This window comes from Euprymna scolopes, chromosome 8 (assembly GCF_053919585.1).
Source record: "Euprymna scolopes isolate OS-2025 chromosome 8, ASM5391958v1, whole genome shotgun sequence".
Lineage (NCBI taxonomy): Eukaryota > Metazoa > Mollusca > Cephalopoda > Sepiida > Sepiolidae > Euprymna > Euprymna scolopes.
The window spans coordinates 166,510,511-166,538,355 of NC_136489.1; positions in this window are offsets into that span (position 1 = coordinate 166,510,511).

The window sequence follows — 27,845 nt, forward strand, 5'->3', positions numbered from 1 at the left end:
AAAAAAAGTGCAAAAAATAAAGCTTAAGCATGCGGCTATGAGGATAGGTTAAGCCAAATTATATATTTACTTAATCGTTGCGGAATTAAAGAAGCTGAAATTTACGAAATATTGTAAGTGAACACAACTGAAGATTACGGCCAGGAAGGATAGGGCTAAATGTGGAAAAACAAAATATCCGCAGTAAACACACAGACAGAGCGATATCTGGGTACACAGTAAGTGCTATTTAATGGAAATGGATACTTAATACGGTAGGGATATACCGAAGGCAGTGAATAAGGAATAAACCTGGCGATGGTTTCAAAATATGACGAGAATGAATTGATACATTTTTATTATATATATATATATATATATATATATATATATATATATATATATATATATATATATATATATATATATATATATACTAGAATTTCAGCCTGGCGTTGCTCGGGTGTTTGGATGTGTATGTTGAGCCAAAAAAAAAGAAATAGTGGTAGTAGGAAAGCAGGCTCGAAACCATACTGTTAAGAAGGAAAAGAACGGGAAAAAACTGACGTATTTGCTGTACGACCACCGCCAAACCGGAAGTGACGTAAGTTTTAATTAAGGATACACAATCGAAAGGAGAGGATGTGTTTAAAAAATATCGGCGAAAAAACGACCCCTTGTAGAAAAGCGCCTAGTTGAAGGTGAAAATATTAATGTTTTTAGCCAATTTTTCGATATTTGTAGTCTGAAAGGTTGAATTCAAAGCGATTCTGATCTTGTAAAAATCCGTCGCCTCTGTCGAAAGTTTCAGGCAGACATTCAAACATACATACATACGTACATACATACATACATTCATATAGTGGTAACTGAAAATCTTCGACCCAAACTGATTAAAAAGCGTAGCCTATCTCTGAATGTCAAATTTCAAATGTTTAGACTAGACATTGTCTGAATAATTTTTTAACTTTGACCGTTTAATATTTATTGTTTTGGGCTCGACTCAAGTTATTAACCTAGATCCATGTCCACGAAACCGATATATAATATTTCAAGTGTTTAGACCCACAATTGGTAGAGGCGTTTTGTAGAGTTCTCAAAGGTCAAATCGTTGAACTTTGACCTCTTAGAAGCCAAATCTCTGACCGAAAACCGACCACTAATATTTCCCCAAATCTCATAGCCCTGTATATCAAATTTCTAGTCTGTAGACAAAAAATAGACAGAATTATTGCGTAGGGAAATGTACACATACACACACAGACACTTTCACTTATATATATATATATATATATATATATCTATATCTATCTATCTATCTATCTATATATATATATATATATATATATATATATATATTGTTGGAATTAGCATACCGACGAGTAGGGGGCAGGGAAGAAAAGAGGCCACCCCTTTTTATCTACTCCAACTCTCAGTCAACGAGATTCACATGAGGTCAAATCGTTGAACTTTGACCTCTTAGAAGCCAAATCTCTGACCGAAAACCGACCACTAATATTTCCCCAAATCTCATAACCCTGTATATCAAATTTCGTTGTAAGGAATAGCCACTCAGGTTCTTTGATTAACGGACCACCGGCCGTGTTGGTCACAGCTACCAGCACTCCTTTCTTCCCCACCGACTTACCCTTTGCAATCAACCAATTCAAAATTCTCACAATATATATATATATAAATATATGTATATATATATATATATATATATATATATATATACTTCAGAATAAAATTATCTAACAATCAACTGGGATGGAAACCTTCGATTATAAGTTTTACAAGATATTACTGGCAGTTAAGTACTATCCCACCTAAGTAAAAATAGCTCTATATAGAAGATAGAGCAAATAAATCAATTTTTGTCATTCAATGAATTATAAAAAATTATGACGTGAAATGTTTACATTTAGAATCTAAACATTTTTATTATCCTATGTAAGACAAAGAATAATAAAAAATCTTTTAATTTGAAATTAAAATATTTCACGTCATAAATTTTTAAATTCATTGAATGATTATATATATATATATATTTAGTAATGTGATTGATAATTTAAAAATCAAATTATAATTAAATTAAAAATCCGTTTCATAAGAAGGAACAACAACAAAATCAATTATTTGTACGATCGTTTCGGAAAACAATGTTTTAATTGTGGTAGACATCAAGTTACGGACAATAATTATTACATATAGTTTTTTATCAAACAAGGTTTCCTCATCAGCAAATATTGGGAAGGGTTTTTATTAAATGTAAAAGACACCATAAATAAACCTAGCATTAAAAGTAAGGCAGATGTATCTGGAAAAAATTAAAATAAAGGTATGGATTTAAACTTGATGAGAAAATTAATATGGGTTATATATATTTTATCTTTTATTTCGCCATTTGGAATTTTCAAGTTCATTCACTAAAATTTAAATATTCCTACTAAAAAATTGTATTACATTTTATATTAACTACGGAAATCTATTTTATTTAGTGCTTTATTTATTATTTATAATTAATCTAAATATATTTACTTAGATAATATTTATAATTGCAATATATATATATGGCTTCCTCGGTCTTTGATACACTATGGTTACCCACGAAGGGGTGCCTGCGCGGAAAAGTCTTATTGGCAGGAGGTGCGAAATCTCCAACCACATCTCTACTGAGTCGGCATTGTTTAATACCAGTTGCAAGTGGAGTGTGCAAGACGACTAGAAACAAATGCCGAGATAAGCGGAGAGCACAGTCAGATCCTAGAATTCTCAAATGGTCACCCATCTGGTGCTAACCTGGCTCGCCGTTGCTTTAATTCGGTGATCTGACAAAAACCGGTGTGTCAACGTGATTATACCGTATATTCTAATATATATATATATATATATATATATATATATATATTATATATATATATATATACATATATATATATTTTTGATGTGAAATTTGAACATTTCACGTCATGAATTTTTAAATTCATTGAATGATTATATATATATATATATATATATATATATATATATATATTAATACAGATAAATATATAATAGATACACATATAAAAGATACATAGTTGCGGATATATAAGGACATGACTAAAAAATCAAGCGAGACATACCGCTCGAAAAAAAAGCGAAATAAAAAAAAAATGTGTATCTTCGCTTGGTGCTGCGCCAATACTGATAGGAAAATAGGGGATGATTGAAATTGCGACCATCACTTACCAATTAGCAGTGTCACACAAATGAGAAGCACAGACAGAAATGGACAATCGCATAAAAAAATAGGAGAGATCAAACGAAAATTAGAGAAATCTGAAAAAGTAATCAAGAAAAAGACCACTTCAATTAATATAAGTTGTATTCTCCATCGATGCCAACATAATAAATTTGGTCTCTATCCATCAACAAAAAATATTTGTCAAGTTTTATATGAATACATAGTATTAAAGTTGTTTAAATAAAAAAAATATACGAGTTTTATACTTTTAAGTTGTTATTTTATATATATATTTAAATACCAAACAAGGCACAGTGTCATTTTGAAGTAGGGGATACTATCGGGGACATAAGTTGCAGGGGCATCCTGAAGATAAATGAGTAGCAAGATGTTTGCTACTGTAGTCACTGTAGTACTTATTTTTACGCATTATAATTGCTGAAAATATATTCCAGTTTTGTAAAAGCATCCAGCCAAAAATTTCAAAATTTAAAACAAAATTGGAGATACAAGTTCTACAGTCCAAATAAGAAAAAAAATTATGTTGACGTCAGAATAGCTTATTTGTTATTTCTATTTAAAACAAAACAAACTAGGAGCTAGGTTAAAATGAGTATGACACAATATTCCTTATCATAATGCATAACCGATACGTAAGACTAGCACGTTCGGCTTTTAACACTAAAATACTATTGATGATAAACAACGGTCCCTATAAAACATATTTGAGCAACAAAACTGGCACGACACGAGGACATTCTAAATTGAGCAAATACCAAGATCCATCCTGGGCCATCCTGGGGCCAACTCTTTTCCTGATCTACATTAATGATCTTCCAAATCACATCCTATCACCATTCGTAGACAGTTATGCTGATGTCACTACCATCTATGGTAGCACATCTCAGACAGTAAACGACCAACTTCTCTCCTATTTTCTCTCACCTGATCTTTGTAACCCCTCCTTGTAAATAACGTGGTTAGGATCCTTATTTCTCTGGAAGTCTCGGCTCGTGTCTTCTAGTCTTCTCTGAGGTTGTTACATGAAATCTGGTATGCTGAAACCGAATAACAAACTCACGCAGACAGAAAGACAACACACACTTGTAGACTATTCTACTGAAGCTTAATTTTGCAAAATTATGTACAAATGTTTTTACAAATATCATTCAGTTCTTAGTAAGTTTTTTCAAAGTCTCAAATCTCTTCACAGACAGCGACAGACGTGTGGGGAGGAGGTAGAGGGGTCCCCTCTTCAGGGAACGGCGGTTTCTATACGACCTGTTCTCCCCGAAATCAACAAGCAATCTGCTTAATTTTACAGCGTATCGACTAAAGCCCACCCATCTAAGATCCAATTCTAGACTGTCCTGCCTTGATAGAGTTCAAAATAAACTTCGTAGCCTCGTTAGAGATGTGCTTTTCTCTTCGCTGCAACCTCTTTCTTTCAGAAGAGATGATGCGATTTTGTCTCGATTGAGCTTCGATCTATGGGCCCACCTCGCCAAACTTTCACAAGAAACACTCGTCTAGCTGAAAACACTATCAATAATTCTCTTCACTATCTGTGCCTTAACCTAAACGTACATTCCATGAACAAAGTTTCTTTCTTAGAACTGCACGCCTGTCGGATTGTATTCCATTTTCCTGCTTTCGATTTGACTACAATATGGTTATCTTCAAGTCCAACGTAAACAAGTTCTTGATGAGCCGTTCCACTTAAGTTTACAAATTTACCGAATTTCCATTGCTACCGATTACTATATTGTCCAATTGACTACAGTACACGTTTAACCCTTATCTTCGAGTGGTATCTGTGCCTTGATAAATAGTTATTATTAGAGCAATATCCTTTTCTTGCTTTTGAGTTACCCTTTTATTGTTAAAAAGTTGATCCCGCATCCATAATGTATAGAGAAATGTAACATCGCAATAAGAAACAAAGAAAAATATATAGCAATAAAATAAATACACATCTGACTCATCATTTTTTAAAGTGCAAATAAAATGCATGTATTGGTCGTTCCTCCAAAAGAGCGCATCTCATTATATTTCAGTTTTTTTTCCGCACCCACGTAATCTTTTAAAAACTCTCTGTCATCGCCGCCTCATGCAGCGCTTTCTAGCTACTGTATTCACAAGTCAACTTTGCCCAGTTCGCAACATTTTTTTTTTACACGGTGGTCACCACTTATCAAGGCCCGGAACCCACTCAGGGACAAGGGTTATTGCAATTACAGTACGTTAGTGTGGAGATTTGAAAGTGTTTACTTAAGGGGACGGTTCATTAAGAATTTGTTAACGTTGGACTTGAAGACATCGAAGTTTTAGTTAGCAACCTGCTTCTTTCTCGACCACATGGTGTATTTTTCTCTCCATTTAAAAAAAAAACTTTTGTTAGATGCAAGCTCGCCCACACTTGCTAACTTGTATACGCGCTTAAACAGCAGCTACTGCTAATATTGTAGCTAGCCAAAGATTTTTCGTCGGCAGTTGATATTTTCACACACGCACACACACGCACATTCGCGCTCTGTTACGAAAGAATATCACATCAAAATATGTGATGTCACCTGGAAATAGGAAAAGAATACAAAAATTCTTAGATTATACAAAAGGAATAATGTTTCTGGTTACGGTTTCATTTTAAGAATGTATTTGGAATGTGGAAAAAAATGTTGGTGTGCATTTCTGCACTACATCTGTGAAAATTGATATGGGAAAGTATATAACATGCACAAGATAAGTGCAATTGTAATAAAACTAGTGATATTATGTCAGATGTAAGGTCAAAAGTGTTCTTCTTATGGACACGCTGACACACTGGTTCCTCTTGTTTATGAACTAGAAGAACCAGTGTGTCAGCGTGTCCATAAGAAGAACTATTATTATTATGGGCTCATATAGAGCTTTCACAGAAGTCACCAACGATCTGATTGGAAACCTGTGGTGTTCTCTGGAAGCTGAGTGACAACAAGTCTCCCCAGACGTCCAGCTATCTCCACCCCCTTCGATAGCATTTGATATAAATTTGCGTCATCGCAACAGCCTCTCACCATTGTTTTTTCGCTTGGTCTATACTGGAATTTGAATGGTACTAAGCATCCCCAAGTTCCCAGTTCTCTTCGCGCTTGTCCAGTGGAGGTTTGGTTAGCGCTCTCTCCTCGTCTTTCCATCCTTCTTGACCCTTCTCAGCTCATTGGTATCACTTGGGAGGGGATGCGTGAGTGGGGTGTAGACTTGTAGATATGCAGTGTTCTTTATTCCCTACAATGTGTGTTTATTATATTGTATACTTATATTATTCTCCGCATTCAAGGGTTTTCCTTGATATTTCGTTATCGTTAGGCGTTGTATTTTTGCAGCCTTTCCTCTGATTCTAAATCTCCCATTCTTTTTTCAAAGTGTTTTTGAATTGTTTCTAGTGCTCTTACTATTGTAGGTATTATTTTGATTTTCTTCATCATCCAAATCCCTTTTAACTCTCTGGATCGATTTGATAGTATTTGCTTTGTTTCACGTTTTCTTTCATACTTACCCTGTGGTCAGCTGGGACAGCAAAATTTATAATTTCTTGTAAATTATTACGATATCTGGTTTTCTTGCTGGGATGGATTTATTATTATTATTATTATTATTATTATTATTATTATTATTATTATTTACTCGCGAAGAGTTGTCAGTCAAGCAATCATAACATATTTCACTTTAAAAGAATCGTAGCGTTTTCTGGAGTCTGAGTGACAACAAGTCACTCCAGATTTTTAGTACTCTCAAGATTTTTCGATAGCCTTTGCAGACGAATTTGCGATAACGCAACAGCTGCTGACCATTGATTCTTCATTGGTAGCGACCATTTGTCTTCACTAGAATTTTGGGTCGCAAAAAGCCCCCACCCCACCCCCACTCCAAGGTCTCAGCCTTCTTTGCACTTATCCAGCGGATGTCTGTATATTAATCTTTCTTTCTTCTCCGTCATTTTATCCTACTTGCCATCCTCTCCAATTTTGTGTAGCACCAGTTTATAGAGACAACAATCGGACAGATGGCTCACAATTGTATAGTTTTAGTTTTCAGGATTCGATGTGATGTCTCTTTGCGGTTTACATCTGTAGCAATTTATGTTCGGCTTGCGCTTTAGTTCATGTATGGTTTTACTTAATTTTTTAATTATTGGTATACGTTGTATCTTCTCAGACATTTGTCCAATTCCCATCTCTTCCATTCTTTTTCTAATGTTTTTTTTCCAGTATAGTTACTGTTGTGGTGGCACACATTCATTTGCATATGTGGATAGTAATTACACATAAATAGGAAGACGCAGTTAGTCTGAGTGTGTGTTCACCAGAAGCCACCGAAGGCCGCCGATAGCAGATATGTTTCTCCAGCAAATACTCTCTTATTTGACACCATTATGTAAATATCCTGTAAATATACCTTTTCCTAATACACTTCTTATTTGATCTACCTTTGTTGAGTCGTCATTTGTATTGCTTTCTACGTTACATGTTTCAACCAGCAAACTTAACAGTTACCAGTGTCCCTACTATTAGTCGTGTTATCTTGACTTTCTCCATCTTTTATATCACTTTCAGCTTTTTGGCCAGTTCAGTGGATTTGCTTTGCTTCTCAGTCTCCTTGATCTCCACCCCGCGGTCTGCTGAAACTAACAAATGTACATGTAAATGATAACTACTACGGCATTTGTCTTTTTGCTTTATCAGGTTTATCCGTTTGTATATCCATGTCCCTATAGAATTTTGTGACTTTAATTTTCACGTTCTGCTGCCAGTTTGCGTTTGTATCATCTTGCTAAACTGTGCAAGGTGCAGTTGTCTGCATAATTTCTCGTGTAATGTTATCTCTGTTTGGTTGAGTAGATGTAGCTTCTTTTTACCTCTAAGTGTCCGATTTTCATGAATATAGCAGTGCACACTTTTCAATCACAAATTCTACTGGGATATCTTGGCGTGGGATTCTGGTTGTGTTTATTAGCGTCTCTAGTTTTCTTTTGGTTTATGCACACAGTTTCCGGTTATCCATGCATGTTAGAAGATATAATATTTTATCTGAATTAATGAAGTGCTATCCAGCTTGGTATTTTCTTAGTATATTGTCAGAGACACCATGGCTATGAGGAACAGTAATAGGGAATAACCTTGGAAGATACCTCTTTGTATTTTAATCCCAGTTATCAGTTCAAGTCATTATATTTTTAATCGGATTAATAATCTTGCCTTGAAATTTTGTAAATTTACATGTATTATTTAGGATCCGCTGATTAGTCATGTTTTTTTCTTTTTTTTTTTTGCATCCTTTAAATTCCTCCGATTATGTAAGGAAATGATGAATTTGTTCCCTTAGTTATGCTGTTAGTATTTTCCACCTTGTGTAAACAGTTCATAGGCTTCTAGTTGCTGGGAATGGTCAATTATTATTATTATTATTATTATTATTATTATTATTATTATTATTATTATTATTATTATTATTATTATTAAGTTCCTAGGAGATTTCCCAATCTTTCAAAGAAGATTTTTTTAAATACAACTTGTGTATTCCTGGAGTCTGATTGACAACACGTTATTATTGCTGGCTCTCAAGGAGCTTTCAAAAAGACCAGAGGTCTTCCCCTGAAAAGAGCCTGTGGTGTTCTCTGGAAGCTGAGTGAAAACAAGTCTCCCCAGGTTTCCAATACTCTCCACGTCGTTCGATAACATTCGCAAATGAATTTCCGTAATCGCAACGGCCATTTACAATTGATTTCACGCTGGCAGCGGCCATTGTTTTCCACTGGAATTTAAGTTGCAAGAATCCCCCCTAAGGTCTTAGCTCTCTTCGTACTTATCCAGCGAATGTATGGCCAGTACGTTCTAATTGGTCTTTCTATCCTCCTTGACCCTTCTCAACTATTTGACATCATTTTGGTGGGTGCGATGATAGGGCAATGGAATGGGTGGAAGAGGGATAAAAGACTTATAGATATGCAGCAAAAGTATTCTTGTTGCCATGCAATGCATCTTCACGTTTTACCTCTGCAGCAGTTTGTCTAACCCGCGCATGTGGCTCATATATATTGGTCTCCGCATTCAAGTTGTTTTTTTCTTAACATTTAAGATGTTTTATTTAATATTATTCAGTGTATCTTTCCAGCCATTCTTCTGCCTTCAATTCTCACCATTCTTTTTTCCATGGCAGATGCTCGTCTGAACTCCAATCTCTGGTCCCCCCTCGCCAATCTTTCACGAAAAACACCCGTCTAGCTGAATCCACTGTGAAAAATTTCCCCCACTCTATATCTGTGCCTAAATCAAAACATGGATTCCATGAACAAAGCTTCTTTCTTAGAACTGCACGCCTGTGGAACTTTGTTCCGTCTGCCTGCTTCCCTCCGGACTACAACTTGGATGTCTTCAAGTCCAATGTTAACAAATTCCTAATGAACCGCCCCCCTTAAGTAAACACTTCAGCAAATCTCCTCACTAACTTAATGTACTTGCAATAACCCTTATCCCTGAGTGGCTTCCGGGCCTTGATAAGTGGTGAACACTGTGTAAAAAAAAAGCTCATCGGAATTGTTTCTAGTGCTCGTAGTATTATAGGTATTAACCTGATTTTCTTCATCATCCAGATCTCTTTCAGTTCCATGGCTAGCTCTGCATTTACTCAATTTCTCCATTTTCTTTGATATTCAGCCCGTGGTATGATGGGACAGCGAAGTGTACTATTTGACAGGACTTGTCTTTCTCGTTAATTATTACGACATCTGGTCTTCTTGCTTGGATAAGTTTATAAGTTTGTATGTCTATGTTCCATAGGATTTTGTGATTTTCATTTTCAAGTGTTGTTGCGGACTTAAGCTTGTACAATTTCTCTATGCGTTCGAGATGCAATTGTTTTCATAATTTATTAATTTTATTATTATTTTTATCAATGTCATAAATATTATGATTATCATCATTATTAGTAATATTTGCATTATTATTTTGTTTGTACAATTATTCTTTGAATTATTATTATCATTATTTTTATATTCATCATTATTATTGTGATTATGATTCTAATTCTCATTATCATTATTATTGTTATTATTATTATTATTATTACTGTGGTTATTACAATTATTATTATTAATATCATTTTTATTATTATCATTATTATCATTATGTTTTTTTGTGATTATTATTATCGTTATTATTGGCTCACATGGAGCTTTCACACAAGTCTACAACCGCTTTGATTGGAAACCTGTGGTATTCTTTGGAAGCTGAGTGACAACAAGTATCTCCAGACGTTCAGCCCTCTCCACCTCCTTCGATAGCATTTGCAAATGAATTTGCATCATCGCAACAGCCGCTTACCACTGGTTTCTCGCTGGTAGTGGCCATTGGTTTATACTGGAATTGGAGTGGCACTCAGCCTCCCCAAGGTCGCAGTTCTCTTTGCGCTTGTCCAGCCGAGGTCTGGTTGGTGCTATTATTATTATTATTATTATTATTATTATTATTACAATGATTATAATTTATATCATTTTATTATTATTATTATTATTATTATTATTATTATTATTATTGTGATTATTATCGTTATTATTATTATTGTTATTATTTGTTGTTTTTTTATAATAAGATTTCTTATTGTAATTAACTACCGGTATTATCTTTATACATATTATTTATCTAAGTATTTATAGCTAATAAATTCTCATGACATGCTCGTAGATTTCATGTGAAGAAAGTCTTTCCAGACTTTAAATAATAATCATTTGCGTTGAACACCTTTAGGTCAAGATCACAGCGTAGTACCTGTTCTGATGCTATACCTTTTCTGTCCTCGGTAAGTGAAGCAGAAATCTTTTATGGCTGAGACATTTTGTTTATCTTTTTTGTTCCTATCCAGATTACCCCTGTTTGGGGAGATGGATTTCCCCCATTTAAAAAAAAAACGATATTGTGTCTAACACTGCCCTCGTGAGAAAGTAAGTAAATAGAATCCTTTTGGCTTCCGATACCAGTCAGTAAGGCTTGCGTTGTAACAGATAATATGTTTGTTTTCGCCGAAATTAACTGAAAATAACCACCTGTCGCATACCAGCATTATGCGTGCAGTTCTATTGATTACAATTCTAGTTATCGGATTTACGTGAACACGTACGCTGTACGCGCCATTTTTCGACGGTATCAAGATGCCAAATCTTCATTAAAATCAGATTTGTATTACTGTAATTGATCTTACATTTAACACATACTGTTAGGAGTGATTGAGCGCTGACAATGGCCGTTTTAATTCCATAGAATCAGTTTGAAAATATTTATCGTCAATCTCACAATATTCTATTATCCATTGTAACTGTCGTCTTTCCTGTGGCGATCCATCGCTGATAGTTTCGAAGTCTTTTAACTTCTTGACGCGAAGCCAGCGTCTTATCAAATAATGTCTATACGCTTTTGTTTTTCGAAACAGATTCCAATTATTTATTTTATTATTTATTTGCGGACTATTATCCTCATCTTTTATAGTTGTTGTTTAGGCCAACTATTCCTCAGGTTGTTAACCCCTAGAGGATAGGAATACCTGTCTTCAACATGTATCTTCAGTAGTTACTGCCTTCCATAGTTGCCGTCGGTTCACTAAATTTTTGGCCAACTTATCCTCTGGCCGCATTTGTGTAGGATTGAAACTGCTATCTTCAAACAATGCTAACCTAGAACCGCTATCTTCAGACAGTGTTCACCTGAAACTGTAGAGATTCAACGTCGCTATCCACTATGCTACGAGCCCCGAAACGCAATCAACGTTAAGTTTTTTTTTTTTGGTCTTATAAATCAGAGTTGTTTTTGTTTTCTGATCTTCAATTTTCGAGTTCGTACCGAATGGTATATTATTTAAATATTGGAATTCTTTTGAAATGAGTTATTTGTATAAATTATTTATTTATTTGCGGGTTAGTATTGCGTGACCCTTTTCTAGTCTCACACAAAAACACGCGTTCACATTTCAAGCTATATTACTTGTCATATACATACGCGCACACAAACATACGCGCCCACGTCCCCACACGTACATATATTCACGTTCGCGTACGTACACTCACATTCACATGTATATACACACACGCTAAGTACACACATGTGCTCACACGTACGCACACAAGGACAGCGCCACTTCCCCTTTCAAAGGAAATCAACACATGTGCAAGAGACACACCGGAAACACCTATAAAAGGAAGAGACAAGCTGTTTTCAGACCAGCCTCCTAGCTGGACGGTCTCCGGACCGACAGCGTGCCTTTTCGGCATGCGCGTACGCGCGTACCTCACGCCACTTGCTACTATGTGGGACAAAGAGCTAATAGACTGTATGTAAACGGTATACGCTTTCTATCTCCATAATCTGGGCTGACTTTCTTACTTTCGGCTTTGGTTCATCAATACAGACATGTGCGCGACGCTCTACTGAGCTCTCTTTTTACAGGCCAGCTTGCCACTTCACGGTTCTCTATTGCATTCCCCTTTCCTTCCACACGCGTAGTCGTCAACGGCTGAATGAACACGTGTACACTGAAGACTTTCATTTCTCAACAGAAAATAAACGACATGTTTATTTTATTCCAGCATTTGAGTTCTTTGTTTCTTTCATTCAATTCGTTTCATTATTTTTTTCTTGTAGCGAGTTTAGGGTATTTATATCCTAGTCTTCTACAGTATACTCTTTATTATAGTTTTTGTTTCTCGACGTTTCGGCCAAATATTCCTATTAACCACGACAGGAGAGGAATACTGAGCATTCAAGTGTATGTTCCGTAATTACTGCCTTCCATAGTTGTTGTCATTTGTCAACCCCATCATTTGCCTCCTTCTATTTGGCTCCCAAAGTACTCAATGCCTTAACATATTTCAATTTGTGTTCAACACCAGGCAAAACTGCTACATAGCCATACACAGACTGTTTTGGACAAATATGGTAAAATAATTCCCAAAATGGTGTGTTTTATTAGCCCTAAAAAAGCATCTGGGGGCACCCAAGAGTTATCGCGAAGTATAGACAAACAACATTTTATGGAAATCAGTTAGTTACAACTTTTCAGAAAGTTTTACAAGGCATCAGTTTTTTTTTTAATAAGCACACAAGTGTCAATTTTAGCCATTTTAACCCGAGAAGCAATCCGTTCTAATGTGTTTTTCTCATATCATGTTTAATGTTTGTGCAAAATTTCAAAAATTCCAAGACGTAGTTATTGAGAAAAGTGTGGACAAACGAACAGACAAACGGACGAACGGATAAAGGCAAATTTACAGCTCCACCCGCCTTTTGTCGGGGGACCAAAAAGAAATTATGAAGTACGGAGAAAATAATGATCGGTCATTTATTTCTTATTCGAGTCTCAAGAGTATTTAACTAACTCGACGCCACGTCATAATTTAAGAGGAGTAGAAATTGAATTTCGTGTTAACTTTCGCCAGCCTCGAAACTCCTGCTTCAATTATCTTGTTCATTCCGTCTCCTTATTCCATGGACGATGTTTCCGACGGGAAGAATTTCCGTTTTTTTTTTATTCAACCTAACAATAATTGTTAACAAGTGTTTTTACCTTGAAGTAGTAATTTAGTTCCTTATATTAAGCAGTTCCATGGTTTTCTGGAGCGATTTTCATGAGAAAATACATACAATGCTATATTTTTACCATTTCGTGCCGATCAATTCTCTATAAATTGTTTGCATATTAAAATCTAATATTTTCCACACGCCTCGTTAGAAAAGATACCAAGGAATTCTTAATTGTATATTACTTTTGCTCTCTCTCCGTAATTCATTTATAATGTGATCCATTGTTTCTTGTCTTTGTACATGTGTGTGGTGTTAAATAAAAAAGAAACCGGGGGGGGGGTCGAACCCGAAGCCCTGAGGCGAAGTTTGAAAATAAAATCGGTCAGCCACAATGAGTTCGTGAAAGATGTTTGAATTTATTTAAGTAAGAACCAAATTGACAGGTGCGCGCCCGGAAGTCGTCGAGCGTTACGACGACGACGATGTCAATGACCAGGTTTGTTTGTACAAAGATATGTTTTACCTAGATCGTTTCCATGCATTATCCGTATTATTTTTGTGTTGTCGGTTATTACTTCTATTAACTGCACCACGGAAGCAGCTGTCATTGAATTAGTAGTATATGTGGAGACTCCAAACTATAATAATAATCATGTTTTCTATGTACTATAATATATAACTATCTATTTTCTATAAACTCAAAACTGTAATAATAATAATCTGTTTTCTATGTACTATAATATATAATCACATGTTTTCTATAAACTCCAAACTTTAATCATAATCATCTGTTTTCTAAGTACTATAATATATAATCATCTATTTTCCATGAACTCACAACTATAATAATAATCATCTGTTTTCTATGTACTATAATATATAACCATATGTTTTCTATAAACTAAAAACTATAATCATAGTCATCTGTTTCTATGTACTATAATATATAATCATCTGTTTTCTATAAACTCCAAACTATAATAATAATCATCTGTTTTCTATATACTATAATATATAATTATCTGTTTTCTATAAACTCAAAACTATAATGATAATCATCTGTTATCTATGAGCTATAATATATAATCATTTGTTTTCTATGTGCTATAATATATAATCATTTGTATTCTATAAACTTACAACTATAATCATAATTATCTGTTTTCTATGTACTATAATATATAATCATTGGTATTCTATAAACTCCAAACTATAATAATAATCATCTGTTTTCTATGTACTATAATATATAATCATATGTTTTCTATAAACTCAAAACTATAATCATAATCATCTGATCTATGTACTATAATATATAATCACATGTTTTCTATAAACCCCAAGCTATAATAAAAATCATCTGTTTTCTATAAACTCCAAACTATAATGATAATCATCTGTTTTCCATGTACTATAATATATAATCATCTGTTTTCTATAAACTCCAAACTATAATAATACTCATCTGTTTTCTATGTACTATAATATATAATCATATATTTTCTATAAACTCCAAACTATAATAATACTCATCTGTTTTCCATGTACTATAATATATAATAATCTGTTTTCTATAAACTCCAAACTATAATAATAATCATGTTTTCTATATACTATAATATATAATCATCTGTTTTCTATGTACTATAATATATAATCATATGTTTTCACACTCAAAACTATAATCATAATCATCTGATCTATGTACTATAATATATACTCATCTGTTTTCTATAAACTCCAAACTATAATAATAATCATCTGTTTTCTATGTACTATAACATATAATCATCCGTTTTCTATAAACTCCGAACTATAATAACAATCATCTGTTTTCTATGTACTATAACATATAATCATCCGTTTTCTATAAACTCCAAACTATAATAATAATCATGTTTTCTATATACTATAATATATAATCATCTGTTTTCTATAAACTCCAAACTATAATAATAATCATGTTTTCTATATACTATAATATATAATCATCCGTTTTCTATAAACTCCAAACTATAATAATAATCATGTTTTCTATATACTATAATATATAATCATCTGTTTTCTATAAACTCCAAACTATAATAATAATCATGTTTTCTATATACTATAATATATAATCATCTGTTTTCTATAAACTCAAAACTATAATAATAATCATGTTTTCTATATACTATAATATATAATCATCTGTTTTCTATAAACTCAAAACTATAATAATAATCATGTTTTCTATATACTATTATATATAATCATCTGTTTTCTATAAACTCAAAACTATAATAATAATCATATTTTCGTATACTATAATATATAATCATCTGTTTTCTATAAACTCCACACTATAATAATAATCATGTTTTCTATATACTATAATATATAATCATCTGTTTTCTATAAACTCCGAACTATAATAATAATCATCTGTTTTCTATGACCATAAAAATCTATGCATACGTTACTAGAAATCGTCCATATGTACACATGCTTTTGTATATTTTAGAATTCATGTCAACTGAATCGAATGGAATGAATTCACCGTTGCTGGTTTTTATGTCTCATGTTTGCTATGCTTAAACGAAAAAAATCCCCAAACAAGCAAATTATATCTAAATCGCATGTAACGCATATTGGATCTCAACTTCTATCTAAACCCTGCTCAATATTAACGTCTACAGATTAAATCCAATAGCAATGAATACAGCTACGTGCATAGGATGCCTCTTCCAGCAAAATGCCTCTCGACACACAACATATGACAAAAATTCATTATATTAAACGTATACTGAGTTATATTCTCGCTATTATCCTGCCAATCCACTGTGAAAAATTTTCCCAACTCTTTATCTGTGCCTAAATCAAAACGTAGATTCAATGAACAAAGCTTCTTTCTTAGAATTTTACGCCTGTGGAACTCTGTTCCGCCTGCCTGCTTCCCACCTCCAAACTATATTCATAATCATCTGTTTTCTATAAACTCCAAACTATAATAATAATCATCTGTTTTCTATGTACTATAATATATCATCATCTATTTTCTATAAACTCCAAACTATAAGCATAATCATCTGCTTTCTATGTACTATAATATCATCTGTTTTCTATAAACTATAAACTATAATAATCATCTGTTTTCCATGTACTATAATATATAATCATATATTTTCTATAAACTCCAAACTATAATAATAATCATCTGTTTTCTATGTCCTCCAAGCTATAATAATAATGATCTGTTTTCTACGACCATAAAAATCTATGCATACGTTACTAGAAATCGTCCATATGTACACATGCTTTTGTATATTTTAGAATTCATGTCAACTGAATCGAATGGAAAAATTCACCGTTGCTGGTTTTTATGTCTCATGTTTGCTATGCTTAAACGAAAAAAATCCCGAAATAAGTTAATTATATCTAAATCGCATGTAACGCATATTGGATCTCAACTTCTATCTAAACCATGCTCAATATTAACGTCTACAGATTAAATCCAATAGCAATGAATACAGCTATGTGCATAGGATGCCTCTTCCAGCAAAATGCCTCTCGACACACAAAGTTGACAAAAATTCATTATATTAAACGTATACTGAGTTATATTCTCGCTATTATCCTGCCTTGACAATCCACTGTGAAAAATTTTCCCCACTCTTTATCTGTGCCTAAATCAAAACGTAGATTCAATGAACAAAGCTTCTTTCTTAGAATTTCACGCCTGTGGAACTCTGTTCCGTCTGCCTGCTTCCCACCTGACTACAACCTGGATGTCTCCAAGGCCAACGTTAACAAATTCCTAATAAACCGCCCCCTTAAGTAAACACTTCATTAAATCTCCACACTAACGTACTGTACTTGCTATAACCCTTATCTCTGAGTGGCTTCCGGGTCTTGATAAGTGGTGACCAGCGTTAAAAAAAAATGACGTGTTCTATATATTAACGAATGTGTCTGTTTTTTAAATGCAAGTGGTGCCATATTATTGTTTATTCTTATTGATTATAGACTAGCGAACCCGTGAAAATTCTACGGTAGTTGAAAATCTTTTTAAACCCATTAAAAATAAAATGAATAAAAATAAAATAAAACAAATAACAACGAATTCCAAACAATTTTTTAGCAATTTAAAAAAAAATCATTTGAAAGTATAAAAGAATTTAGTTAAATAATTAGATTAATGTTTTTAAATAAAAATTCCACACACAGCACATTGTTTTCTTATTTTGTCGCGAACATGGTACTAAACACAGTCAATAGATGATATATACAGTGATTTAACAGACAATGATTATTATTCAAAATGTGTAATTTACTTTTAAAAAAATAATAATTATACGGAAAAGCTAGGTGCTTCATTATAACGTGAATAAACATAAAACATGTTGCCTAAATCCACACACGTTCTCTCTATATCTACACATCTCTCTCTCTCAACCTATCCCACTCATTCCATCTCTCTCTATTTTCGAAAATTTACATTTGCGGGCATGTTTCTATTCGGAAATCGTTAAGAGACACCCATGTTTTTTCTGTGAAATTTTTATAGAAGAAATTGTTTTAATGGTTTTTAACTGATACAGAACAAATATAAAAGATGTCAATTCATTTCTAATTAATTAATGTTTGCGATGATGATGGTTTCTCTGACACGTGACGTATGGACAAGAAAATTAATATTCAGATACTTAATTGATCATAAATATTAACAAAAGATTACGTATTCTTATTTTTAGTATCCTTTTCACAGTGTTTCAGTCGATGTAACTTCCAACCTTCTTCAGGTGTATTTTGTCGAAGTGTAACATTGTGAATGTATGTTAATATATACGTCATGTGACGGAGGTGTTCATATATACGTCGTGTTATTGCTTATCGTTTTGCTAAATGTCTATTTAATGGGTAATTTACTATCTGAACAGTAAGTTATCGTGTTGCAGTCTATATACGTTTGTTTCGTGATCGTCACCGTGTGTTACCTGCTAGTGTGTCAGAAATAACATAAACACATACATGTATTTTGACATACCTCATCAACTTTTCAACTGCGTTCTTGGTCTTTTGGTCCACCTGGATAATTCCTCTGTTCTTAAATAGAAGCAGGAACCTGCGAACGAATGCATTTCAACTCAAGTCGATGATAGGTTTTATATAGATTTTTTATTACTTCCCAGAAGTCAATCGCAGGAGAATGGGAATTGAATATCTTTTTTTTTGTGTGTGTGTGTTTTTTATTCTAGTCTCCAATTTTAGACACGCCAGCTTCTGCGCTGTGAGTGAGGACGACCTGTTAAACCGTCCGCTCTGTTGACATCCTCTTTCAATCTCATCTATTTTCTCAACTAACTAAAACACATGATAACAGACACGTACTTCTGATGCCGGTGAACTCTCTTCCGGTGCAACTTGTCCAATTTACACCTCAACATGTTTTGACAACTTTTAGGAAAACCTAGTTTCACACCTCATTCTTGTTTACTTCCAATTATATAGACAGTTAGATCGATAGATACAAAGGTAGGTAGATATATTGATAAACTGATATAAAGATAGATATTTAACAGATAATTTTTTTTCTGTTCAACAACTATGCAACAGAACTCCAGATTATTTCTGTCGAACTTGGGAATGCGGACGCAATTTCAAAGAGAATCCTTTATATATTAATTTATTGCGGACAATTATTCTCATCTTTATTAGTTGTAGTTTCGCGACGTTTCGGCCAACTATTCTTCTAGCCTTCGTCAGGCGGTAACTGCGACGAATAGGAACTTCGAATATCCTAACTGCTTTCCCAGCAATCACTGCCATCCATAGTTGTTGTCGTCTCACCATGTTTTTGGCCAAGTAAGTTTCTGGCCGGCTTTGGGTAGGATTGAATCCGGTATCTTCAGACAACCATCATCGACAACAACTACGGATGTCAGTGATTGCAGTTAGGAGATTCGAAGTTCCTATCCGTCGCGGTTATCACCTGACGAAGGCCAGAGGAATAGTAGACCAAAACTTCGTGAAACAACAACTAATAAAGATGAGAATAATTGTCCGCAATGAATAAATTAATATAAATAATACTTATCTCAATAATTAATTCCAATTAAAAATAATATAGAATCCTTTATTTACTTCACGAAGAAGGTCGAAGGTTACATCGACCGAAACTTAATAATACGAATTATGAATACAATATTGTAAATTACTGAAACTTATTATTAATATCCTTGTTAAAATCTATTTTTATTCAAAAGTTATATATCTATGATGACAATTTTGAACTCTTGATTTTTTTTGCTATATAGTCAACGTATTCTATGAGCAATGTTAATGATGAATATATTCGAATTACCGTTTCGTAGGTCAGCATCTATTCCATCTAACACTTCTTGTTAGCAAGTTTTTCACATTGAAGAAGTAAGTTTTTGATTCTTTGAAACGATTTCTATGAAATAAATAGAATCTCTCGAGTGTTATTGATGTCCAAAAACTTTATTGGAAATCATTTAAAACAAAATTATCGAAACAAAAATAAGTTCAAGTTGTGTAAAATCAATTTTACTGACATTTTAATTTCATATTTAATTTTTGAAAATATATTACTTAATTATAAGTTTGTTTAAAATAAAAACAGAAAAACTAAATTAAATCTAAGAATACTGCACGGGTAAGTAAAAATCTATGTTATAAATAAGTAAATCGCATGGGCATCTGCTCCATAAGAACAAATTGCTGAAGAAGGAAGCAAAGGATGTAGTTGCATTCTATTGAATAATCTGAATTAAAATGTCACCACATCTTTTAATAATATTTGCATTATTTATTTGTACTGCTCCCATCAACATGTGAAATAGTTTACTACTATAGTAATCCTTGAACTGGAATTTTGATATATTTTTATCTTAATATTCTATAGTTATAAATCGATCCTTCGATTCTGTCTGATTAAATATCCAAATCAGTCATTTGCAAAGAAAGTTGTTTTTTATTCTTGTATTCAGATCTTGAAATACATCAAATGAATGCATTATGTTGCAACTGTTTTTGTGTTACATAAGAAAGGCTGCTCCCTGCTCATGTAAGGAAGAAGGTAGATGGATAAGGGAAATGTGAAAACCATCGAATCGAACTCTGTAGGCAAGTGTTAAAAGATAATGGATAGTGGAAATCCTAGGAATACAGTCGATTGCAATTTTTAAATAACTAAATATTATATATATATATATATATATATATATATATATATATATAATTTAAAGGAGATTAGAACTAAAGAGCTGAGTGTATTTTAATGTAATAGTGAAATTACTAGTTTAATTAAAATATTGGAAAGAAAAAGTGCTCGTTGTAATTTAGATATAGAATAAGTTCGATAGGTAAATATCCTAGAGCTAATTTAATATTTAGTAAAATCTAAAAATCAAATTAGAATTAAATTAAAAATCCGTTTCATAAGAAGGAACAACAACAAAATCAATTATTTCATAAGAACAACAACAAAATCAATTATGTGTACGATCTTTTCGGAAAACAGTGTTTTTATTGTAGTAGGCATCAAGTTACGGACAATAATTATTACATATAGTTTTTTAATATATTTAAAAAAAACTATATGTAATAATTATTGTCCGTAACTTGATGTCTACTACAATAAAACACTGTTTTCCGATCGTACACATAATTGATTTTGTTGTTGTTCTTATGAAACTGATTTGTAATTAATTATAATTTGATTTTTAAATTTTAAATTATCAATCACATTATTAATATATATATATATATATATATATATATATATATATATATATATATATATATATTATTCCTTAATTGGAATTCATTTTGGAGATGAGCATTATATATTAATTTATTTTTATTTCGGACTATTATTCTCATCTTTATTAGTTATTGTTTTTTTAATCTTTTTATTGGTTTTGTTTATTCACAACGTTTCGGCCAACTATTCATCTGGCCTTCGTCAGGTGGTAACCGCGACGCGAGTATTATTTTTTTTTTCGGACTATCATTTTTATTTTTACTATTTTTCTTTCGGACTATTAATAATAGTCCGAAATAAAAATAAATTGATATATAATGCTCATCTCCAAAATGAATTCCAATCAAGGAATAATATATATATATATATACACTCATGAACAAAAAAAATGGGCCAGGAAAGAAATTTACAATTTATTGCACAAAAAGCTGCATTACACAAAATGCAATTAAATAATAAACGAAAATGAGTAAAAAATATAATGAGCAAGATATTTACTTTAATAAAAACTTAGTATGGAATGGAATTGCCCTTAGATCTTTTTAAAAGATCAATTCTTTTTATCATGCTCTCAACCAATTTGGAGCACTGTGAAGAGGAGATGTTATTCCATTCTCTTTGTACTGCTTCCCATAATGTTTCTTTGTTTGAAAAAGTTTTTCTAACTAATGCACGAGATATTATAGCCCAAATATTTTCCATTGGGTTTAAATCTGGGCTTTGGCCAGGCTAAAACATCACATCAATTGAATTATCAGTAAGCCACTTCTTTGTGACTTTTGCTGTGTGTGCAGGGGCATTATCATGTTGAAAAATAATGTCATTGTTCATTTCTAACTTCTGGATGCTTGGTAATAGACCTTTTTCTAATATTTGAATGTATTCTTTGGTATTAATTGACGCATCACATCTGATAATTTCCCCAACTCCTGCAGCAGAAAAGGTAACCCGTACCATTATTCCTTCGTTTCCATGTTTTACTGTGGTTTTTATGCAATTCGGTGAAAATCTTTCTCCGGATCTTCGGATGCAACGTTCAGGGGCATCACTGGCAAGGCAAAATCTTGATTCGTCCGACCAGAAAACATTTCTAAACCAATCTGCATCTTTCGTACCATAACATGATGCAAATTTCTTTCTGTAACTGATGTTCTTCTTAGTTAACAAAGGTTTTTTTCCACATCTTTTTGATGAAAATCCCATTTCCTTCATCCTTCTGGATATTGTCACTCTAGAAAGAGAATTTCCTTTTGCTGTTTCGAATTGTTTGCTATGGTCAACATAAGTTTTTTTGCGATCCTTCAAAACGGTCATTTTAAGCCTGTGATCGTCCTTCATTGTGGATGCTCTGGGGCGACCAGAACCAACTATCCTGCTCACTGTGCCTTCAATTTCGAACCTTTGCCCAATTCTCTTCACAGCTGAAAGAGATGTGGCCACCTTTTCTTCTTTCAAAATGTCGAAAATCTGCTTGTAAGTCAAATTTGCCTGTCGTAATCCTGCAATTCGGTTTTTAATTTTTTCGTCAAGATGTCGTCTTACTTTTCTTGGACTCATCTTTAATACTAATAATCTGAAAAATATTAAATAACAGCTAATTATTAGCAAACAAGCGATAAAAATGTTAAAAATTGTTTTCTTTCCAATTTCAATCATGGCCCATTTTTTTTGTTCCAATTTTAATCATGGCCCATTTTTTTTGTTCACGAGTGTATATATATATATATATATATATATATATATATATACCAATCGGTACGGACCCGACTATAGAAGATCATATAAATAAACGTGGATTTATAAGATCAAAGAATCCAACCTTGATCGCCCTTCGGGGCCCGTGGCGCAGTTGATAGAGACGTTGAATCTCTATAGTTCCAGATGAACATTGTCTGAAGATAGCGGTTTCAATCCTACCCAAAGCGTGCCAGATGTTAATTAGACAAACTGTGGTGAGACGAAAACAACTAAGGATGGCAGTGATGGCTAAGAATGTAGTTAGGAGATTCGAAGTTCCTATCCGTCGCGGTTACCACCTGACAGAGGAATATTTGGCCGAAACGTTGTGAATAAACAAAACCAGTAAAAAGATCAAACACAACAACTAATAAAGATGAGAATAATAGTCCGAAATAAAAATAAATTAATATAAATATTATTTATGTCAGAAAAAGAGCAATTGCCCATACTTTTAGAAATAACTGTATATTAAATATGTCAGTTTAAAGAATGGCCAATGCGAGTTTATAGATAATGCTGAAAAATAGGTTAGATATTGAACATGGGAATTCTTTGTTTGCAAAAATTGTGTTGGGACAGGCACATGGAACATCCACATGGAATTGCATCCCGTTGATTAACAACACTTCATATACAAAGGAGATGCTCGATATACTGAGATGGGGTTCGAAGTTAGGTGGATATCACAATCACAGTTACCCTGATAGAGACAGTAACAGACGAGAGTCGGAAAGCAACTTAGCGGGAGCTGATGCCTTTAGAGGTGAAGGGAGGAAGAGAAACCATGTAGCTGGCTTTGAAATAAAGAAATCATCTAATATTTTGTAACTGTCTGTCTTCGTGTCGTCACTTCGCCAGATGGAAAGGTAAATGTGTTTTGTCTGTTATATCTTAAACCAAGTCTGTATAAACCCCTTCCAAATAATGTGCTTCCTCGATCATAAGTGAAGTATCTCCCCCTCTGATGTAAAAGAACTGTTTTACATATTCCTTCAATAATAAGTTCGCATATTTCTCAGCTCTGTTATAATTATAAATACGAAAGTACGGCTGAAGGGAAAATGAATAAATAATTAAAAAGATGGAGAACTGAGCAACAATAAGAATACACCCTCGACATCAAAGGTATGATTTTTACTGTTTGTGAAATGTAAGGATTGTGTTTAAATTTTTTTTCCATAGAATTGTCGGAAGAATTTGCTACATTAAAAAATACAGTGAAAACATTTTTTTTGTTTGTTGTAGTATTACCATTATTATCTCTGTTCTAAGTCTTTGTTCTGAGACCCCGTTAAACGTGTATCTTTAATATGAACTCTCGACAATACAACAAACGTCAAACGACGTATTCTATTTATCTCATTATAAGGCGCTGAATGGTAATTACTATGACAACAGTATATTCGTTACATTGTTTTAACACTGGAGTATATATCAGGCATAGTTAAACAGTAAATCTACCGAGAATCACACCAGTCTATATAAAAGCATATAAGATATCAACACATACACACGAGCGTAATAACAATGAAAAGAATATTCTGTTTTCCTAGCCCTAGTAATAACGCGCGTGATAGGAATGGGATTTAAGAGTGTAAGATTTTTTCTTATTTTTATCTTCGAAAACAAAATATCTGCCACTGGAAACTGGGAATATTCTAAGAGAAATAAGATTTCTTTACAATGGAATACTTTAGTTGAGCTTTGGCAGCAATATTGAAAGTTCAGAGGATTCATGATTTTGCAAAACAAAGATAAGAAATATTTTTTCCCTGGGCAAGAGTTTCGAAAGTAAAGTTATTGTAAGTAATTGTCAGGGATCTAAACACCTTTATAATGAATATGTGTGAATTAATTTCCTTATCTGATTGGGCGGAATTATTGGGTTTAGCGATTATTACATCAGTAAAAGACAATATTTGGAAATGTACTTTAAGCACAAGTTTCGGGAAGCAACAATCACTTATTTTATCAGAAGTGTTTTTTTAGTTTCCAAAAAAACAGAAAGAGGCAATGCTGAGTGTTTGCACTAGCATATAATTTTCTCCAGTTGAATATCATGAATAAATTGCGGTTTTTCAAATTTAAAAATAAGGTAAGAGTAAGGGGATTTCAGTTGTAAAAGCAGAGCCTATGTTTTCTTGTTGAAGCAGAATTGAGGACATTTATGTAATATTCAAATTTATGTTGCATGAAAATTTTGCTATAATGTCTGAAAGTTGAACTTTATTTATTACTAGCGGCTGCGTCGCGTAGCACACAGAATATCAAGTCAAGCACAAAATCGAGTACACTCAACATCGCCTTACCATAAACGCTTACCTTGTGAACTCGCAGTATGGGAAATTCATATATGCATAAAAGAAAATCACTGAAAAAAGAACAAATATAGCCTAACTAAGTGTAAAGATAACGAGTAAACGTTGGATAAAATAATGGTTTAATTTATTTCGAACTTGCCAGGTTTCGCACCTTGAATCTTTTGATCCGTAGTCAGACACGTTATCCATTCCGCCACAAGTCCTGTCCGGTTACCGAAAGATCTTACCGCGACTGTATACAGACAGTGCTAAATGCTGTTGACATGGGCAGGAAAATTTTTCGACAAATACGAAACGGCCACAAAACCCTTTTTGTGTGACTCGACGTTGTTTGTTACGAACCATGTATAGATAAGGACAATATAGGGACTCACACCTTTCAGGGGAAAAAATAATGTTTCAATTCGGTGCATCTGTTCGTAATTTTTCTGGGTATATATACACACATAAATAGATAAAAAAAAAAAAACATTTATAATTTTCTTAATAGTATAGATTAGTTAATGATTAAGCGGTTTTGGAGAATGGGATTTTTTCCTTATTAGCTTAATTGGACACGGCTATACATTTTTACATCTTTATATTACAATACCAGGTGTATAAATAGGGTTTCCATCGACAGAAATTTACGCGCATGTCAAAGGGGAAAGTTGGTGAGGATGAACGGTGATATGCTGAAATAATTTTTTCCAAAATATCTAATTGTTATGGTGGAGAGACTAAATCGCAGATGCACATGATAATCTTGTGACATGTTCATTATTAAAGTTGCCGTTGAGGAGTTAAATTTATTGCATATTTCTTGTCGTACGTATAATTGCAAGATTTCCAGTAAATATAGCAACGTTGAATTACAAGGAAATTATTGTAGCAAATAAAGTTTTGCATTTCATTCATTTATTAAACCAGTCATCAAACTATTAAAACTGTGTTGCTTCGTAGAATTCAGTTTATTGGCAGAATAAGTAAGTAATGAACTTGAAACATTTATTAGTCGACATTGTGGCGTCCTATACTATTCACATGTCACAGTATGTCGGCCTTATTTCTCATCTATTTTTCATGCACAAGCAAATCAATATGAGTTAATTTATGAAAATGAGCTAACTTTAAATCCACATTATTTTTCGATCTATCATAATTAATAAACCCGTCGAATCAATCGACGAATTACTACAATTACGAAAATCGCCGTGTGTCTTATATACGAGTGCTTAATCCTGCGCACCAATGCAATAAATAAAGGACTATTGATTGTGTATAATATATGTTGGTTAATTCCCGAATATCCTAGACAATTGTACGCATAAACGAAATATAGAAATATTTCCGTCATAAATAATAAAGGTCGATGTAATTTGTAGACTGGGTCCGCCTAGTTACGTTCCCGAATAGGTACATTCATAAACTGATGTAATTGAAACGAACTGAGATGAAGTCGTATGTTATCTGAGTCGACATCATGGCGCCAGCCATATTTTGAACAGTAATTTCTGTGGAGGACAGATATGTATAGAAGCTTATTCAATACTTATTGAAGCAAGCTGTGTGAGCCGGAAAACAGATTAACGTCAGATAATGCATGAGTATATATATATATATATATATATATATATATATATATATATATATATATATATATATATATACTAGCTGTCATCCCGGCGTTTTCCGGTCTTACAATACGCTTAAACATGATATTTTAATTCATGAAGATTGTGTATGTATTATCATAGAATCAATCCTCTATGGATTATTATATATTACGAAAAGTAATTTGCCCGGTGGACCAATTCGAAAAATAATAATAATAATAATAATAATAATAATAATAATAATAATAATAATAATAATAATAATAATAATAATAAAATAACAATAATGCTGTTCATGAATTCCGTTTGTGCTTGTTTATAATATAACGTCAGCTGACACCTGGGCTTGGCAATGAATGACCCGGAAAAGTTATTCCTGATTAATGTTTGGTTTTAAAATATACTAACGAAGAAATGATTTGCGGCGATTTTAAATGGCACATCTTTCATCGTAAATTGAACTTTTTAGTAAGAAAACAATAAAATAAAATAGTGAGGTAAGTTCAGACTGGACAGGGGGTTGAATCGAACTGTATTCTAATGTTCTATCACTCTTATATCTCCAGATTAATAGAAATATCTTTTTTTTAAATAAATGATTTGCTAAAATTTTATTCTCTTCCATAACTAATGTAACCTTTAATATTCCCGTGTATACATATTGTT